Here is an 8101-nt window from a genome sequence, read left to right as displayed (position 1 = left end):
GACCAGGACGGGCTTATTTCTGTACCCCCTGCAGAACCTGGCACAAAGAAGATTCTGAATGCAGATGTGGACAGTGGGGGCCTGGGGGTGGTAAGAAGGGTCCTATCATTTGCTGATTATTTCAGGAGCTTGGCAGACAAGAAGCTTCATCTCCCCTCCTGCAGCAGGTTAAAGACGGCTGCAAATTCTTTAACAGTCCTCCCACGGAGAGGTGGGATCTAGGTCCCCTTTCCTCAAACCTGGGTGGGCCTGTGGCGGCTTTGACCAACAGAATACAGCAGGAGCCATGCCCTTCTGCCCTGGTGCAGGCCTTGCAAGACTGCAGCTTCTCCTTGCTGTCACATGAAGTTTGGAGCGTCCATGTGGACCTGCAGAGGCTCCAAGACCGTGTAGTGAGGGAGAGCAGCCAACCTTACTGCAGTCCCCACCAAGCTGCCGGGAACGTGGGTGGGCCTGACGGACCCTTCAGAAGAGCACAGCTGGCTGTTGAATCAAGCAGCCTCAGTAATGCCACGTGGAGCCAAATTATTGCCCTGCCGGCCCCTGCCTGAATTCCTAACCCATCAAATCATGAGATAAAATAAGGTGCTTGTTTTAAAGCGCTAACTTTGTAATAGGTTATGAGGACACATGTCAACTCTATTGGAGGCAGCCGCCTAGGACACTGCCATGAGCGGGAGTCTGGAGCTGTGACTGGGCTGGGTGGGGAAGGGGTCTGTGATCTATTAGTGATGTCTGCCACGGGCACAGGAAGGAAGATTGGGAGTTACCTGTATTGCACTTTTCATCTTCCTGCCAAATTGCATGTTGAATCCAGTAGGATGTGACTTCATTTAATCCACACAGGTAGGGCTTATTATCCCCATTTTATAAATAAGGAAACTGAGGGATGGAGAGATTATACAGCTTGCCTGTTAGGTTACTCAGCTAATAGGGGCCGAGTATATTCTGGGGCTCCAAAGTTCACACTTTTTCCACTAAACGAGGCAAGAACACATGTGTTTCCCCAGAGTCAGAGCTCTCTTCCAGCTCAGGTGTTCAAACTTCCCCTCCTGATTGACGGCTGACCCCTCACCCTACCCGCTGTTCGCTAGCCCTCTGTCATCCCAGGCCTGGCTTTACTCTGGGGCTGGGACAGCTGGCAGGAGGCCAGCATCACTGGGGCCCCAGAACTGCTGGGTTTCCTCCTTTGTCATGGGAGGCTGGCGCTTAGGTATCTCTCAAGGGTGGAACCATCTAAGTTTGAAAAGAGCTTAAGGAAATACCCGTTTCACAGCTCCTGGAGCCGGGCAAAGCCCAGCGCTCCATTCAGGGTTCTTAGAGAGCAGTTGCACAAAGCTTCCTTAGGGGAGTTGGGCGCCCTGGATGGGCTGTGAGCTCAGCCCAGCTCCACCCCTTCCTGGAGGTGTGATTTTGAACAAGTGACTCCCCCTTTCTGACTCTCAGTTTTTTCATCTGTCAAGTGGGGATTATTGGACCTATAATCTGCAAAGTAATTTTGAAGATAAAAGGATTTAATGTAAGTCAATTCCTAGAGCAATGCTTGGCACACATGGGTGCTTATTAAATATTTCTTGATGGATGAGTGAATGGTTGGATAACACTTTGCTGGGCCGAGGCGTGTACTCAGTTCTGGATCCCATGCTGGCTGACTGGCTCCCTGTACCTCCCTTGTGCCTGGCACAGCATAGACACCTAATCTATATTTGCCAAAATAATTCCCCTAAGTCCAACCTTAGGAAGTTGTTTCCGGGCACAGCAATTAAAAAAAAAATCATACGATACAGTACATTCCAAAGCAGACAGAATTTATTCAGCTGATGGTAATACCTACACTCTTCAGACTCCCTATCAGGCGGCCTCATCTGTGAACCAGGAAACAAGCCAAAAAAAAGATCTCTGAGCACACGAAATAGACAGCATAAAGTTCATGCACCGATACCGATGACTTTTCTCCTACAAGTACCCTCTGGTCCTCATTTTTAACCTAGTTACTCTTGGTTTACAAATATACCCAACAGTCTCCGTCATATGGTGGTTAAGAAGCCCACCTCAGAACTACACAGGCAGAAATGATTCCGGAGGGAAATTGGGCTTCATAACCATGAAATAGAGATGATACCAAAATTCAATACAAACCCTGTGATAACTCAAATTCTGGAAAACTGCAACTGGCAGTTGGTCCTGGTCCCCTAGAGGTTATTACCAGCTAGCTCGGCGTGCTGCTCTGACTTTGCAGTACAGAGTCTTGCCTTTTACAGGACTGAAGTCCTTGGGCCCCACTTCCGATGTCATGGGGGTTTTACTGTGGCAATAGCTCTCACTCACTGAGAACTTCCTGTCGCAGGTGTTTTAGGTGCACTTCCTCATTCAGTCCCCACAACCAGCCCATGGGATGTGTACTATTGTCCCCTTATTATACAGCAGGGTTTCTAAACGCTGGCACTATTGATTTGAGGGGATGGATGATTCCCTGTTGGGGGCTGTCCTGTGCATTGTGGAATGTTTAGCAGCATCCCTGGCCCCTTCCCACTCGGTACTAAGAACACCTCCCCGCCCCTGCGTTGTGACAACTGAAAGTGTCTCCAGACATTGCCAAACGTCCCTGGGGCAGAATCACCCCCTGGAGAACCTCTGTCAAGGATTTAGGAACTAGGCTAAGAGAGAGAGGGTTGTCCAAGGTCACACAAGTCCATAGGGCACCCTAAGCTCTGAGCCCCTGACAATGTTGCCAACTTATCCAATAGAGATTCATGAGACTCAAATTGGGTCACACCCTGGATTAAAGGTCACACATAGCTGTTTCTTTTTTTTTAGGGAATTACAAATGTTAGCCGCTATATATAAAAATAGATTTTTTAAAAGTTTCTTTTGTACAGCACAGGGAACTATGTTCAATATCTTGTAATAACACCTGGCTGTTCTTAAGCCCTCAGTGACTGACCTGGCTCCTTGAGGATGACCTTGGTACCTGGGGACGAATTCCCCTGGGCTGCATCCATGGCCTCCCTGGCCCTTTCCTCTTCTGCCTTTCCTTGATGGCATCTGCATCCCTCTGGGCCTTGCTCTGTGTGATCTGGACCTGGAGGAGTCCAGGTGGAGGGTTCTCTTGGGGGGCGGAGTGGGGGCCTCTTGCACACGGAACTTGACAGGAAGCTGGGCATTTGTGAGGTCACTGGACCCAGAGCTGAGGGTTCATGGCAAGTGACACAGAGAACTTAGCCGGGTGACACTGTTTGTGCTGATTTCCTTCTTATCCCTGGGGCTTAGTAGCATCTTGTTTAAAGGGTGTCAGCTGTGCTGTGGGGAATGAAGGTGTGAACTCTAAGGCTACGCTTCAAGCAGACCATCAAAGGGAGCATCATGCTTCCCTCCCCAAAACAGCAGGGAGCCCCGGGAGCGTGAATAGAGAACCACAGGTCCTGGAGCTGCCCTGCTCTGTGGCCAGCCTCGGAGGCTGTGCGCTTTGGCCAGCAGACTCCTTACAAATCACCGCCTTCTTCCAGATTAGGGGCTGGTTCAGCTCTCGAGCTGCAGGGACTCGGGAAGCATCTGAAACAACTCATCGCATAGCCCCACGCACACGTCACAGTGCTGGCGAACGCTTCCAACAGTTCACTGGGTACGGTGGCCACAGATTTTCAGGGCAGCTGCTTTTAAATAGTCAGATGTTTTATTCCAAACTGTCAAATGATAAAGGTTTTAAAACAGTGGTAAGCAGGAACCTTTTCTTGATGTGGATTAATTCATTCAATTAATGTTTATTGAGCACATCAGTGTGGCCGGTACAGTATCAGCACAGTGGTGAACAGGACAGACGAAATCCCTGCCCTCCTGTAGGTGACGTGACACTCTCGTGGGGAGAGAGACAGTACTAAGCAATAAAGGAGAATGGAGGACATGATACACAGGAATATTGTTAAGGGGAAAAAATGAGGTGGAGAAGAGTAGATGAGGGGAAAAGTAATATTTCAAATGAGGGAGCTGACAATGAGAAGGCTATTGTTGAGTAAAATCCTGAAGGACACGAGGGTGCCAGCCCAGGAATACGAGGGAAAGAGCATCCCAGGCAGAGGAGACAGCAAGTGCAAAGGCCCTGAGGTGAGTGTGTGCCTGCCTCATCCGAGGACCATTTGGGCACCTGAGCAGAGTGAGGGGAAGAGTGGGAGGTGGGGGTGCAGAGGTGACAGGCCCAGGCTGGGTTGGGTCTGCAGGGCATGGTAAGGAATTTGAATTTCCTTCTCAGTGCAGAGGCCATGACACACAATGTTACTAGTGGTACCCACCCCAAACCAGGGAGCAGAATTTTGAGTAATTTATCTTTACTTTGTTTGTGTGTTTGCCTGTTAATACAATGAATACATATTGCTTTTAAAATGAGAAAAGAAGCCAAATAGTTTTGTTTCTTGTTAAAAAAAAATTTTTTTTTGCTGAGTTTTGCATCTTCTCCCTGTTTTTTAAAGCAATTCTTCAACACATCCCGAAATTCGACTTGCATTTTGATAGATTTTTCATGTAAGTAAAAACCACCTGAAGTCTTTAATAGAATGAAGTGGGGATAAAAATAATGGTATTAAAATACAAAGTAGAATAAATTTATAAGGTGGGACATACGTTTTCCTCCAATCTAATTATTGAGGGTGCTTCCAGAGTGTAAGAAATGCCAAACAGGGTTGCAGGGTGCAGGAGAGAGCCTGGTGCAGTGGCTAAGACACTGCTGGGAAGCTGACTGCCAGGTTCTAGTGCCCATCCCCACTCTGTCACCATGGTAGATTTCTTAACCACCTGAGGCTCAGTTTTCTCACCTATAAAAAGAGAATAATAATTACACCAGTGTTAGTGCAGGGGCAGAAGCCATTCAAGATATATTAAACAAGAGGGATTTAACACAGGGAACTAGGGGCTTTCAGACTTGCTGGAAGAGCTGAAGGAGAGAACTCTAGGCTGGGCTTCTGGGAACTGTGTCCAGAATTGACCCATCAGGGGAGTTATAGCCTCTGAGGCTGTGTTCAAGACACACACCCCTAACTGCCAATCATGGGACAAGAAGGCAGATTTTGAAGCCACCTCTTGGCATCTGTGCTGAAGGGGCACAGGAATCTTGTAGAAAAGTCTCATATTTTCTTAAACTTTGCTGACCAGCAGAAATAGCTAAAAGAAGAGGAAAAGGGTGCCCTACCTCTCTTCCACCTACAAATATCTCACTAGAGCAACTGATAGGCAGAATCTCATCCACAGCGAGAACCCTAGGTGCAAGGGGGTCTGGGAAATGTAGTTTTAGCTTTCTAACCTTTTTATAAAAGGCGAAATAGTCCAGGTCCTCTGAGAAGCAGAGACCAAGGCAGAATTAAACATGCAAGGGGGATATTAGGGGAAATGCCTGAGTAAATAGGTAAAGAGCCAGGTGAGGATGGGAGAGCTGTCAGATCGCAAAGCAAGTTGACTCCAAGAAAACGAGAGATGGAGGAAAGGTAGGCAGAAGCATCGAAGGAAGTTTCAGCAAAGCAGGCTGGGAATCCCTGACCCAAAGTTGGTCACAAAGTGGTCCATGTCTCCAAGGAAGGAGTCTGTCTTCGTATCCCCATTACAGTCAGTCAAGTCATGAGTGGAACCAAGTGAGGATGGCTTTCAAAACATCACTGCTGGGGCCTTTAAGCAGTTATAGTCCCTGTAGTAGGAAGTGTCCGAGGCATGTTCTCATGGCTGCCCCGGAAGGTGGGATGGAAGTTTAGGAGGTCAATCCACAGAGCCCACCCTGATAGCAATACCTTTCCTGGGGTGACTTGAGGGTTAAATGAGAAAACAGAAGTAAAGCACTTAGAATAGTATGTTCCACAGAGTCAGTGCTCAGCAAATGCAAGGAGCAGGCTGGAGACTGCAAAACAAGGAGGCCTCTTCTGGCCCTCAAGGCCCTCTCCACCCTCTGTGGGAGACCTTGTTCGGTGTCCTGGAAAGAAATAATTATAGGATGATGTGCTGCAGGCATAGAGGGTGTACATGGCTGCACGTCTTCATCCACAGAGAAGCCCATCACACTACAGGTTCTGGGCCCCACCCTGGAAGTTCTGATTCAGCCAGTAGGAGGTGGGGCCTGAACATACATAGATTTAACATGAGGCCTGGGGTTCTGAGAGCAGCCAGGTTTGGGATCATTGTTGCAGGTGTCAGAGGAAGGAGTGCTTAGCCAGGTAAAGGGTGAGGAAGAGAACGTAAGAATGACTTTGAAGAAGAGATGGAGTCTTAGTCAGGTCTTGAAGGATGAATAGAAGTTGAAAGTGAAAGAGCAGAGGGCATTCCAAGTGGAGGGAACAGTGCATACCAAGGTAGAGTGGCTTTAAGGCACTCAGGGTGTTTGGGAAACCACAAGGTTTGGTGTGATCAGGTCAAGGATTTTTTTTTCTTTTCTTTTATTGAACGTTTACTCGTGGCCAGGCTCAGTGCTAAGGGTTTAACATGCTTTACATCACTGAGTCCTCACAACAGTTCTATAAGATCAGTATTATTATCCCTCCCATTTTGCAGACGCAGCAACTGAGGCTCAGAGAAGTTGAGTAACTTCCCCTAAGTCACACAGCTATTTCAAGATGAATTCAAGGTTGGAATCCATGGTTTTAGATTTTTGTAGATGTCCTCACCATCTGGTTTAAAAGAGGAGGGCTGGATTCTTGTAGCCACTACTGTATTCAGTCTGTTGCAATGTCCTACGTCATGTAGCTTCTGGAAAACTCCAGAGAATGAGTGTTGTCAGAGAATGAAAGTGAATAAAACAAATAACGTCTCAAAACTATCATGAAATTAGTTTTGACCTTGTAGACCTCCTCAGAGGGTCTCTGGGATCCCAAGGAGTCCACGGACCACCTTCTGAGAATTGTCATAGGAAGACTCTCCCAGACTATTTCCAGAAACAACAAGTGGGATTTGGGTGTGCCCACATCTGGCCCGCTGTCCCAGTGGGAGGGCAGCGGGGGAGGAGATCGGTGAAAAGCTCAAGGTGTGTCGGTTCCCGAGCTCGGCCCCCTTCTCCCCTCCCATCACCGCTGTCAGCTGCTAGACAGTCGCGGTAATTTCTAATGACAGATCTCACGTTTCACCTCGGGTGAGAAAACAACAGGCCAGACAAGTGGGGATAAAAGCAAAGAGGAGAGAGGGAGGGGGAGGTGGGCTTCCCTGGCAATTCTGCGAGGCAGGAAGGGGTGCTCTCGGTGGCTCTGGGGTCCCCTCTGGGCATGGGTGTGTGTGGAGGGCGCCCGCCTTGGTCTTGCCCGGGAGCCCGGCCCTGGGAGCAGCTGTCAAGGTGGCTCGCCTGGCCTCTGAGTCACCCACCTGAGTTTCACAGGATGCGATAGGCTAATTTTTGGCAAGGAGAGAGGGAGCCCCAGCCTCTGAGGCCCAGGAGGGCCCAGCTGGGCTGAGGCGAGTCTCACTCCTCGTCTCAGGAGGAGCCAGGAATCCGGGTCAGGAAGCCTGCCCCTGGCTCCCTCTCTGGGCCGCAGCCTTTGTTGTCCTCGTGCCCCTGAGAGGGTGGAGGGTTCCAGTTGCCAGTCTATGCATGAGGGCTTTTATGGAGTGCCTGCTGTGTGCACTGGGCTGGGAGCTAATTCCTTCCAGTGCCTGTTGCATTGAACCCTGCACTATGGGAATTGTTATCTTTCCTCTTTTATCCGTAAGGACAACCAGGCCCAGGGAGGAAATAACTTGTCCATATTCCAAGCCAGGGATGGAGCCAGGGTTGGATTGAGTTTCTCCAGATCCACAGCCCAGAATACCAGTCTCTGGTAACCTCTCCTCTGTAAATCATTGTGGTAAGTCAGGCATTTACTAACAGACCCGATTACTGAGGGCCCGCTCTGAGCCCTGTGCGAGGTGTCTGAGACAGAGAAGAATCAAACATGCCCCCTGTCCTCCTCCCAGCTCGGGGTCTACTTGGTGAGGAGGTGTGGGTGAGCGTAGGACTCAAGCAAACAGGTGATGGTAATTGGTTGTGCCAAGTGCTGCGACAGGGGGAGCAGGGTGCGAGGGAGCTGGAGGAGGTCTTGACTCAGATTGGGGAGGCGGTGGGCAAGGATGGCTTCCTGGAGGAGGAGGCATGCAAACTAAAGAC

At 49.3% G+C, this 8101-nt stretch overlaps 2 long non-coding RNA genes across 2 annotated transcripts; one reads left to right on the top strand and one right to left on the bottom strand.

The window, feature by feature from the left end:
* Nucleotides 1–1787: 1787 nt before the first annotated feature.
* On the bottom strand, nt 1788–3121 carry LOC140700954 (uncharacterized). The gene is made up of 2 exons (XR_012079715.1): nt 2945–3121; nt 1788–1865 (listed from the first exon to the last, which is right to left on the bottom strand). It is a non-coding gene; the product is annotated as an uncharacterized lncRNA (long non-coding RNA).
* A 109-nt stretch (nt 3122–3230) lies between these two features.
* On the top strand, nt 3231–6762 carry LOC140700953 (uncharacterized). Its single transcript, XR_012079714.1, has 3 exons — nt 3231–4101; nt 4464–4515; nt 6523–6762. It is a non-coding gene; the product is annotated as an uncharacterized lncRNA (long non-coding RNA).
* Nucleotides 6763–8101: the final 1339 nt, after the last annotated feature.

The sequence above is a fragment of the Vicugna pacos genome, chromosome 13, assembly GCF_048564905.1.
Source record: "Vicugna pacos chromosome 13, VicPac4, whole genome shotgun sequence".
In the NCBI taxonomy this organism is placed as follows: Eukaryota; Metazoa; Chordata; class Mammalia; order Artiodactyla; family Camelidae; genus Vicugna; species Vicugna pacos.
This window is presented reverse-complemented; position numbering and strand designations above follow the sequence as displayed.